This window comes from Nelumbo lutea, chromosome 8, assembly GCF_056320005.1.
Source record: "Nelumbo lutea isolate HS-2025 chromosome 8, American lotus-T2T, whole genome shotgun sequence".
In the NCBI taxonomy this organism is placed as follows: domain Eukaryota; kingdom Viridiplantae; phylum Streptophyta; class Magnoliopsida; order Proteales; family Nelumbonaceae; genus Nelumbo; species Nelumbo lutea.
In genome coordinates, this window is record NC_142691.1 from 58,117,341 (window position 1) to 58,129,428 (window position 12,088).

The 12,088-nt window shown below is 41.7% G+C and overlaps 1 protein-coding gene across 2 annotated transcripts in view; it reads left to right on the forward strand.

Annotated features, from left to right (window-relative positions):
- The window catches only part of LOC148844385 (uncharacterized), a 146,794-nt gene that overhangs the window by 66,576 nt on the left and 68,130 nt on the right, over positions 1-12,088 (forward strand). The gene's annotated exons all lie outside the window — the stretch shown is intronic.

A 12,088-nucleotide genomic window follows, 5' to 3' on the forward strand; every position in this document is an offset into this window, starting at 1 on the left:
GTGCGCATATTAGTGGTGTTCACAGTGGCCGAATGCATGCTAGGGAAAGCTAGTGGTGACTTTTAAGTGTGTTGGTGTGGAAGTAGAAGGACAGTAGTGCAGTAGCTGAAATTTGTTTTTGTGACCAGCTTCATAGAGTGATATGGCATGGGTGGGTGATTCAAGTGGTGACCAGAAATTGAGTGTGGTGATATCTCCTGATTTTTTAAGTGTACAAATGACATCCATCAAACTCAACGGTGAAAATCATGTTCCTTGGGGCCAAGTCATTGGAAGTGTTTTTGAAGGCCAAGAAGAAAGTGAAACATGTATTGAAGGAGAATCTGAGTGCCGAATCCCCGGGGTTTAGTGATTGGGAGCAAGAGGATGCTCAAATCATGACATGGTTGTGGAACAGTATGGATCCAAAAATCAGTGTTAACTTCATGTTTTTAGATACAACGAGGGATATTTGGGAACATGCGAAGAAACTCTATTCAGGACAAGACAACACTACAAGGGTTTATCAGCTTTATCAAGAATACTTCAGTTTGCAACAGGGAAATCAGACTCTTGAAGAATATTATGCCAGCATGAAAAATCTTCGGAATGAACTTAACGTCTATCATCCCTTAACCTTAGACATTAAAATTCAGCAACAACAAAACAACTTGATGTTATGCGGTTCTTGGTGGGACTGAAAGCAGAGTATGAACCGATCAGGGCAAAGATATTGGGAGGATCTGCTCTCCCGACTCTCGAAGAAGTGTCTGCCTGACTCCGTAGGATATTTCTTAGCCCCTCAGAGAGTAACACAACTTCCAAAAGATCAGCACTGGTTAGTACTCGAGGTGGTTCTTATGGTCAGAGAGGAGGTGATCGTACAGTTAAGGGAGGCCGTAGTAATCCTAAGGGTGGTTGTACTAGTGAAGAAGGTCGTGATTCAGGGGCAGGTCGTGGTAGAGGAAGGGGGAGCACAACAAGGAAGTGCACACATGTGGAAGAGAAGGACAATTAATTTTTTTATGATTTACATGGCCTACCATCCACATGGGCTAACCATGTAGCTGTTGGTGGTAGTGAAGTCAGTGATACTCAACCAGTTGATCCAATATCTTCTATAGTCACAACTACTTCTGCGAAGGAGTATGAGAGATTTCTTCAGGCCACTACACATCAGAACACTGCCACCCTTGCTCATTCAGGTATAGCTTGCCTAGCATCCAAACCCTCACCCTGGATAGTTGACTCTGGAGCCTCTGATCACATGACCGGGACTCTAGGTGTGTTTTCCTCTCTTCTCCAACCTCTACATCAAATAATGTTACCCTTGCCAGTATGGGAAACACCACCAGGTTTCCTTCAATCCTAGAGGTGATTGTCGTATGCTCAGTCCTTTTGAGTTAGTTCATTCGGATGTTTGGGGTCCAATTAGAATTGAATCATATAATGGTTACAGATATTTTGTAATTTTTGTTGATGACTCTCCAGAATGACATGGCTTTATTTAATGAAAGAAAGAAGTGAATTATTTTCCATTTTCCAAAATTTCATGCTGAAGTGCATACACAATTTGGTGTTCCACTTAAAATTCTTCGTTCTGACAATGATAGAGAGTATTTTCTTTCTTACTTTCAGCAATACCTGGAACAACATGATATAATTCATCAGACCTCTTGTGCCCACGCTCCTCAGCAAAATGAGGTAGCTGAGAGGAAGAATAGATGTCTACTTGAAACAACTTGGTCTCTTCTTCATCATATGAATGTTCCTAAACGATTCTAGAGTGATGCAGTCCTTACTGCTTGTTTTCTCATTAATCGCATGCCCACGTTCGTTCTCTATCTTGTTTCCTACTTTGTCTCCATTTCCCTTGACACCCAGAATCTTTGGGTGTATGTGCTTTGTTCAGAATCTTGGTCCTGGTTTAGACAAGTTGGATGCTCACTCCATTAAATGTATGTTCCTTGGCTACTCTAGGACCCAGGAAGGGTATAAATGCTACAAATCCTATTACCCGGAAATCCTTTGTTTGTCCTGATGTTACATTTTTTAATCAGTGCCTTACTTCTCTGGTCCTGGTACAAATCCTTCGCCTACGGAGGTTCCCCTTCCTCTTCCTCTTCCAGTTGACGATTCCATTCCAATGGTTCCTCTTATGCCTGAGTCTCCCCCGGTCCCATTACAGGAGCGTCCTGAACGACCATCAATTTGTCAAGTGTATACTCATCGATAGAGAGCAGCACCTCCACCACCTACTCCGGCGGCAGATCCAGCCTCTTCCACATCTGACTTGGCTTCTGATCTTGACCTTCCTATTGCATTGCAGAAAGGTAAACGTAGTTGCACACTTCACCCCATATCCAATTATGTTTGTTGTCCCTAAGGATGTTCAGGGGGCTCTTACATCGCCGGGGTGGCGGAAGGCCATGGATAAAGAACTCTCTACTCTTCATCACAATCAGACATGGGAACTCACCACTCTCCCTCCTGGTAAGCATGTTGTTGGTTGTAAATTGGTGTATGCTGTTAAGTATCTGTCGGATGGAAGAGTGGAACGCCTGAAAGCCCACTTAATTGCAAAAGGGTATTCTCAACTTTATGGTGTAGACTATGTTGAAACCTTCTCTCCAGTTGCAAAGATTGGCTATGTCCGTGTGTTAATTTCCTTAGCTTTCATGCATGATTGACCTCTATTTCAGCTCAATATTAAAAATGCTTTTCTTCATGGCGATCTTCTAGAGGAGGTGTACATGGAGCAACCACCGGGGTTTGTTGCTCAGAGGGAGGATGGTAAGGTGTGTAGGCTCAAGAAAGCAACTTATGGGCTTAAACAGTCTCCTTGTGCTTGGTTTGGAAAATTTAGTGAGGTGGTGAAGGAGTTTGGAATGAGACAATGTCAAGTTGATCATTTAGTATTTAGCTATGACTCTGTGGCTGAGAAGATCTTGCTGGTGGTTTATGTGGATGACATAGTCATAACTGGCAGTGATAAAGTTGGGATTGGCAGATTGAAGACCTTCCTACAAGATCACTTTCAAACAAAAGATTTGGAAAGTTGAAATATTTCCTGGGTATAGAAGTTGCTAGATCAAAGAAGGGCATAAACCTTTGTCAACGGAAATATGTACTTGATCTGTTGGAAGAAACAGGGTTACTAGGTGCTAAACTAGTTGAAACCCCCATGGAGATGAATGTGAAGTTGGGAAGTGACACAAGTGAATTGTTTGATAATCCTAGAAGGTATAGAAGGCTAGTGGGAAAACTAAACTATCTAATTATCACTAGGCTTGATATCTCATTTGCTGTCAGTATGGTAAGTCAATTTATGCAAAGTAATCGGGTACCTTACTGGGATGTAGTTCTTAGGATTGTGCAGTGTTTGCCGAACTGAACCTGTCAAGTGAGCAGAGAAGAAGAAGAGGAAGAAGAAGAGGAGAAAGGAAGAACTGTTCGAATGGGCCCTATTCACTTATATAATAGCAGTACATAAAGTTGCATAAAATGACCAGGATGCCCCTGATACTGATGGGACACCCAGTCAAATAAGACACTAAATAAAAATAGGCCCAGTAACTAAGGCCCATTAACTAGAGACTTAATACCCAACCCAGACAAGAGGATAACAAAATATCAGTCGAACCAACACTCCCCCTCAAGCTAAGCATGGATGTCAATCATGTTTAGCTTGCCAAGTAAGTCCAAGAATTTCATTGTGGTTAGCCCTTTAGTTAAGACATCTGCAATCTGCATCTCTGAGGGAGTGTAAGGAATGCAGAGTTCTCCTGCGACTATTCTTTCTCTAACAAAGTGACGGTCTATCTCAATATGTTTTGTTCTATCATGCTGCACTGGGTTATTTGCAATGTTGATGGCATCCTTGTTGTCGCAGTACAACTTGAGAGGACACTCAATCTTCACTCCTAGTTCACCAAGAAGAATCTTAAGCCACAACAGTTCCGCAACACCATGAGCCAAAGCCCGATATTCAGCCTCTGCGCTAGACCTGGCAACCACATTCTGTTTTTTACTTCTCCATGTAACTAAATTTCCTCCAACAAAGGTGCAGTATCCTGAAGTTGACTTTCTGTCACCCACATAACCAGCCCAATTTGCATTAGTATATCCTTCAACTTCAATAAAGAAGAGACAGAAAGATAATAAGAATGGGATGATCTTTTATGATTTTGTACATCAAAATTTATAGCTCTCTCTAGGATACAAACTAGGTAACAAATCTCCCTAAATAAGGAAAAATAAAACTGATTTCTAAAAATATTTGTACAGCTCACAAACCTCTCAACTATCTAAAATAGCACACAATCAAATATAATACATAATTACCGAAATCTTCCAACACTCCCCCTCAAGCTGGCATGAATATATCACTCATGGCAAGCTTGCTAACTAAGTTCTCATACTGCGCCCTAGGAAGCCCTTTGGTGAGAATGTCTGCTACTTGGCTCGTGGTGGGTATGTAGGACATGCATATCACACCACTGTCTATCTTCTCCTTGATGAAATGCTTATCCACTTCTACATGCTTTGTTCTGTCATGTAGAACTGGATTATGAGCTATGGAAATAGTTGCCTTGTTATCACAATAGACTTTAATAGGTGTTGGTGTAGGAACCTTCAATTCTTCTAGGAGCCTATTGATCCATAACACTTCACAAAAGCCATGTGCAACAGAGCGGAAATCTGCCTCTGCACTACTCCTTGCTACAACACTGTTTTTTGCTCCTCCAGGTGACCAAATTCCCTCCTACCAAAGTGCAGTAACCTGAAGTAGATCTTCTATCATTTATATTACCTACCCAATCTGCATCTGTAGGCTTCGACTTAGAGATGACCCCTATTTTTGAACAAGAGTCCTTTCCCCGGAGTTCCTTTCAGGTATCTCAAAATCCTGAACACAGCTTCAAAGTGAGTAGGTCCAGGTGAATGCATAAACTGACTTACTACACTTACTACAAAGGCTATGTCAGGTCTTGTGTGCGACAAATAGATTAGTCTTCCAACTAATCTTTGATAACGTTCTCGATCAACCACCTCATTTGTTGTTGCTGCTTTTAACTTCATATTTGGGTTCATTGGAGTTTCTGTGGCTTTACAACCTGCCATCCCTGTCTCCTTGAGTAAATCAAGAATGTATTTGCGTTGGTTGATAAAGATTCCCTCCTTTGACCTTGTAAACTCCATTCCGAGAAAATATTTAAGTTTTCCCAGGTCTTTAATGTCAAATTCAGCCTCAAGCTTATTCTTCAACTTGTTGATTTCAAATAAATCATCTCCAATCATGATAATATCGTCTACATACACTATCAAAATAGCTATTTTACCTTCAGTGGAGTGCTTGAAAAATAAAGTATGATCAGCTTGACTTTGTGAGAAGCCGTTCCGCCTTACTACATCCCCAAATCGTTCAAACCAAGCTCTTGGTGATTGCTTTAGCCCATATAGGGATTTTTTTAACCTGCAAACTTTGCCTCTTCCAAGACTTTCTTCAAATCTTGGTGGTAGGTCCATATATACTTCTTCCTTTATGTCTCCATTCAAGAAGGCATTCTTGACATCGAACTGACAAAGTGGCCAGTTAAAATTAACTGCAAGAGAAAAAAGTATTCTGATAGAGTTAATTTTAGCAACGGGAACAAAAGTCTCTTGGTAGTCTATACCATGAGTTTGGGTAAATCCTTTTTCTACGAGTCTTGCTTTGTATCTCTCCACACTTCTGTCAGCCTTGCACTTCACTGTAAACACCCATTTGCACCCGACTGTCTTCTTGTCATGGGGTAGATCAGTAATACTCCACGTATTACTTTTCCTAAGAGCATTCATCTCTTCCATCACAGCTAACCTCCACTTCGGATCATCTAATGCTTCCTGAACAGTTCTTGGCACATACAGATTAGAAATCCTAGACACAAATGCTTTATGAGTATGTGATAATTTCTCATATGACAAGTATTTTGCAATAGGATGTTTTCTGCAAGCTCGGGTACCTTTTCTTAATGCAATTAGAATGTCAAGATCTGAAGAGGACAGATTAGGCAAAGACGGAATAGGAGTAGAAGAAGGATTACTCTGAGTTGTAGGACCTTCACTTGGTAAATTGGATTGGACTTCTGTTGTAGGAACAACTAGAACAATAGTACTTGTTGGTTCGGCTGTCTTAATTTGTATGTTTATCTTTGTTGGGTCTTAAGTCATTAGTTATTGGGCCTTAGTTACTGGGCCTAATCTTATTTAGTGTTTATTTTGACTAGGTGTCCCATCACTAATCAGGGGCATTCTTGTCTATTCATGTAACATTATGTAATGTCCTTATATATAGTAGATTAGGGCTGGCTGAGGATTATTCTGCCGCCCATCTCATATCTTCTTCTTCTTCTCCTCTTCTCTCATTCGACAGCCCTATTTCAGCAAACATGGTATCAGAGCACTAATCTTTTGACTAGTTACAGCAGCTGCCTCTTCCTTTACTCGCAGTTAACTCTCTCATCTTTCTTTTTTTTTGGTTGCTGCAAAGAAACCCTAGGGTTGGTCGTAGAACACAGCTAGACCTACATCTAGGGTTTCCCTTGGTTGTAGGGCCCAAGGGGAGGTAGACCCAGAGGCTGATGCCCTAATAGACGCAGTACAGCAGACTGTAGCCATTCGGCTAAGATAGATCTGTGTAGAATAGATCTAGGCGGAAGGACTAATCTTAGCAGTCCTAGAACTATTCGTGGGTGAGGTTATAACCTGCGATAGCAGTGCTTAGCACACAGTAGAAGCCAACACAACAAGTTGCAGGTTGCGGCAGCAGTGATTAGAACACAGCAGAAGGTAGCACAACAGAGTATAATCTGTGACAGCAGTGATTTGGGCACAGTGTGCAGTGTAGTACTCGGTGTTTCAGCTCTGTGTCGGGTTCTCAGGACTGAGTTTACAGTGCAGCAAGTTCCGTAAGTGTGAAACAGTTCACTATATATTGCGTTTACTGTTTTGACATTTACGAGCAAGTGAAGATGTCTTCCATATCCGGGGAAGTGTCTTCTAGAGATGTTAGGGCTTGTGGGAGGTCTCCTAATCTGGAGAATCCAAATCTACACAGTCTACAGATCACAAGTGTGTTGTTGGATGAGTACAACTTCAGGGAATGGTCTGTCTCAGCCTTGTTTTTCATCACATCCCGGGAACTCACTGGTTACTTGGACGGGTAGAAGAAGGAACCAGAAGTGGGGAATGCTGAATATGCAGCTTGGCGCAAGGAGAATGCTACAGTTATGTCCTGGCTACATGCCTCAATGACTCCAAGAGTAGCTAGGACTGTTCAACATTTCTCCACGGCTGCCAAGATATGGGAAAAAGAGGTGAAGGTAAAATTGCCAGTCAGATCATACCCTGTTTGTAAAAAGAGGTGAAGGTAAAATTGCAACTCTTATTGTGTATGTGGATGACATAGTGATCACAGGAGATTGGGAGGCTGAAATCCAGAGACTAAAAGAATTCTTAGCCACTACATTTGAGGTGAAGAATCTAGGCCCCTTACGATACTTTCTTGGAATTGAAGTTGCCCGCTCTCACAAGGGCATCTTTATTTCCCAACGGAAGTATGCACTAGATCTATTAGAAGATACAGGCAAGTTGGGGGTAAAACCATCTGGTTCACCTATTGAACCTAATCACCATCTGGGAGACAGTCAGGGAGAGTTTTTGAAAGATGTAAAGATGTTCCAGAGACTCGTGGGGAGACTTCTGTATTTGTCTATGACCAGGCCTGATATTGCCTATGCAGTGGGTGTCCTTAGTCAATTCATGCACAGCTCGAGGACAACTCACTTTGAGGCTGTAGAGAGGATCTTGAGATATCTCAAGAAGTTTCCTGGAGTTGGTTTGTTGTTCCAGAAACACAGTCACTTAAAAGTGGAAGTATATACTGATGCAGATTGGGCAGGAGCAGTCAATGACCGAAAGTCTACCAGTGGTTGTTGTGCCTTTGTAGGAGGAAACCTTGTCACATGGAGAAGCAAAACAAAAAGTGTGGTGGCTAGATCCAGTGCTGAAGCAGAGTATAGAGCGATGGCTCATGGGGTTGCGGAAATCATGTGGATAAGAAATATGTTAGGTGAACTGGGTTTCGCAATAAGCAATCCTACGTCACTCTACTATGACAATAAAGTTGCCATCAATATTGCTGCTAATCCAGTTCTGCATGATAGGATGAAACACATTGAAGTGGACAAGCATTTTATCAGAGAGAAACTTGAAAGTGGAGAAGTGTGCACACCATATGTCAGATCAGAAAAGCAACTTGCAGATATCTTCACCAAAGGTCTTCATCATGTGCGGCACAAAGATTTGTGTGACAAGTTAGGCATGATTGACATCTATGCTCCAACTTGAGGGGGAGTGTTGGAATAATGTTAAAATAACTTAGTTGCAGATGTTAGGGCCTGTTTGGCTAATTAAAGTGTTTTTTTTTCTTTTTTTATTTCTGTTATGTTTGTTATTGTACTCAAGGGCACAAGGGTCTTTTCCCTTGTCATTTCTGTCGCCCTATATATAGTAAAATAAACACTGGCGCCGCTAGTACGGTTACATTGCAAACCTTCTCTCTTCTCTCCTCTCTTCTCTTCTTCTTCTCTTCTCTCCTCTTCCGCTTATCTCTGGCCGGCTACACTGTCAAGAGTGTGGTTGAAGTATTATGGTTGAGATCCTTACTTGAGGAGTTAGGCATTGAATATGAGAAGTCGTTGATGTTGTACTACAACAATTAGGCCACCATTAGTATCGCTCATGATCCGGTTCAGTATGACAGAACTAAACATATTGAAGTGGACTGACATTCTATCAGAGAGAGGGTTACTTCTCAAGAAGTGTGTCTTCCCTATATCGCCTCTAATATGCAGTTTGCTGATCTCTTCACTAAAGCAGTCACGAAGATGAAGTTGGAGGTAGATTTACGCAAGCTAGGAATGACTAATATCTATTCCCATCTTGAGGGGGAGTGTAGAGATATAGAGCAGTAGTTTTTAGTGTGGTTCCACTTATTTTTTATGCTTTTTATGTTATTTCTATTAGTTTGTATATGTTATTTCTTTCTTGCAAGTAAACCTTAGTAGATTCTAGGTCGAAGTAGAGAAGAAGAAAGAAAGGAGAAAGAAGAAGAAGAAAGTTCAGCCAGACTAGAAGAGAGTAAAAAATTCCAACTCCCCTAGCCGACCCACTTGTATTTATTCAAAATCATAGTTACAAGAAAGACCATTTTGTCCCTCATAGTAGATGGGACACAACTTAAACTCAGATACAATAGACCCTTCGCTCTCAAGTTGATAAACCAGAATGACCAAAATACCCCTGACTCGAGCATTCTAACACTCCCCCTCAAGCTGGAGAGTATATATCATATAGTCCCAACTTGTTACAAATGTAATCTATTCTTCCCCGAGACAATCCCCTTGTGAAGATATCTGCCCACTGATTTCCTGAGCTCACATGAGAGGTGGTTATCACCCCACTTATCACTTTCTCTCTTACAAAGTGACAATCAACCTCAATATGCTTAGTTCTCTCATGGAAGACAAGATTGGAAGAGATGTGAACAGCAGCTTGGTTATCACAATATAGTTTCATGGGTTTGTCAACTGAGAATCCCATCTCTTGTAGCAAGTTCTTCAGCCATACTAGTTCACATGTGGTATAGGCCATAGCCCTGTACTCTTCTTCTGCACTACTTCTTTCCACCATTGTTTGTTTCTTGCTCTTCCAAGTTACAAGATTGCCACCAAGGAAGGTACAATACCCTGTAATTGATCTCCTGTCTGATATAGAGCCAGCCCAGTCAGCATCTGTGTACCTTACTATTTCAAGAGTAACTCCATTTTGGTATAACAAACCACGACCTGGAGCACCCTTGAGGTACCTAACAATTCTCAGAACAGCTTCCCAGTGAGGAACCCGAGGATGTTGCATAAACTGACTCACCACAATCACAACAAATGATATATCTGGTCGGGTAATGGTCAGGTAGTTCAACCTTCCCACCAACCTTCTGTATCTTCCAGGATCATCAAACTCTTCACCTGCATCAACACTCAACTTGGCATTGAGTTCCATAGGAGTCTCTGCTGGTTTAGCACCTAACAACCTTGTTTCTTCAAGTAGATCAAGAACATATTTTCTCTGACATAGGTTGATCCTATGTTTTGACCTCGCAACCTCTATTCCCAGGAAATACCTCAGCTTCCCCAGACCTTTTGTATTGAAGTGGTCCTGTAAGAATTTCTTCAACCTGTCAATTCCATTGTTGTCACTCCCAGTTATGACTATCATCCACATACACGACTAGCAAGATTTTCCCATCCTTTGAGTTATAGCTGAACACAGAATGATCAACCTGACACTGTTTCATCCCAAAGGCTTTCACCACTTCACTGAACCTACCAAACCAAGCACGTGGAAATTGTTTCAGTCCATAAATTGCCCTCTTGAGCCTACACGCCTTACCAGCCTCCCCTTGAGCAACAAACCCTGGTGGTTGCTCTATATACACTTCCTCAACGAGATCACCATGTAGGAAGGCATTTTTTATGTCAAGTTGTACAAGAGGCCAATCATACATAGCAACTAATGAAATCAACACCCGAACTGAACCAATCTTAGCCATAGGAAAAAATGTCTCCATATAGTCCACACCATACAATTGAGAATAACCCTTGGCCAATAATCTCACCTTCAATCGTTCCACACTATCATCAGGAAGATACTTCACTGTGTAGACCCATTTACACCCAATAGTGTGCTTTCTGGGAAGAAGAGCGGTGTGTTCCCATGTGTGATTATGTTGTAGAGTAGAGAGTTCTTCTTCCATGGCTTGCCGCCACCCTGGGGAGGTAAGAGCTTCCTAGACAGTCTTGGGGATGGAAATAGATGAGAGTAATGATATAAAATTGCAATGTGAAGCAAAATGGTGAGCAATAGAAACATAGTGTGAAATGGGATGAGAAGTACAAGTATGTTTACCTTTCCATAGAGCAATAGAAAGATCAAGATCTGAGGGAGAAGGAGCAGTAGCAGGATCCGTCAACAGGGGCTAAAGTGGAGGAGGGTCCGATGCACTTTTGTGGGTATACACTTGAGTGATTGGCGGCCTCTTAGTAGTAACAGGCATAGGATGTGCATCTACAGTAGAAATAGGAGCTACGGGAAGGGTGTCCACAATAGGTACAAGAAGAGGAACCACAGAAGGAGAGGAAGAGGCCCCAGCATCTGAGAAAAACAAAACTGATTCAAAAAAGGTGACATTAGAGCACACAAACGATTTATGGGATTTAGGGTTATAACACTTATACCCTTTCTGAGTCCTTGAGTAGCCAAGAAAGATACACTTAGTAGCTCGAGCATCTAGCTTGTCTACCCCAGGCCCCAAGTGTTGAACAAAACAAACACAGCCAAAGACTCTTGGGGTGAGAGGAAATGGAGACAAAGTGGGAAACAACACGGAGAAAGGGGATTGACTTCCAAGGATTGACATAGGTATCCGATTGATCAGAAAACAGGATGTGAGAACAGCATCACTCCAAAAAGGCTTTGGGACATTCATATTGATCATCAAGGATCGAGCAGTTTCAAGAAGATGTCGATTTTTCCGTTCAGATACACCGTTCTGTTGTGGGGTGTAGGCACAAGAAGTTTGATGAATTATCCCATGATGTTCTAGGTATTGCTGAAATGGTGAGGAGTTGTATTCTTTGGCATTATCGGAGCGAAGAATTTTAATATGAACACCAAATTGAGTGCGTATTTCAGCATAAAATTTTTGAAAAATAGAGAACAATTCACTACGGTCTTTCATAAGATAAATCCATGTCATCCTTGAAAAGTCATCAACAAAGATTATGAAGTACTTATACCCATTGTATGACACCACTTTAATTGGACCCCATACATCAGAATGAACTAAAGAAAAAGGACTTGAGACACGACTGAAGGAAGGAACCAGAAACTTCAGAGTCTTGAGAGAAGGATGACCAAGTCTGCAGTGCCATTGAAAAGGAGTAAGAGAGGACTGAAAGGCTACTGGAGGGCCACCACCATCAAGGTAATACAATCCACCTGCTTC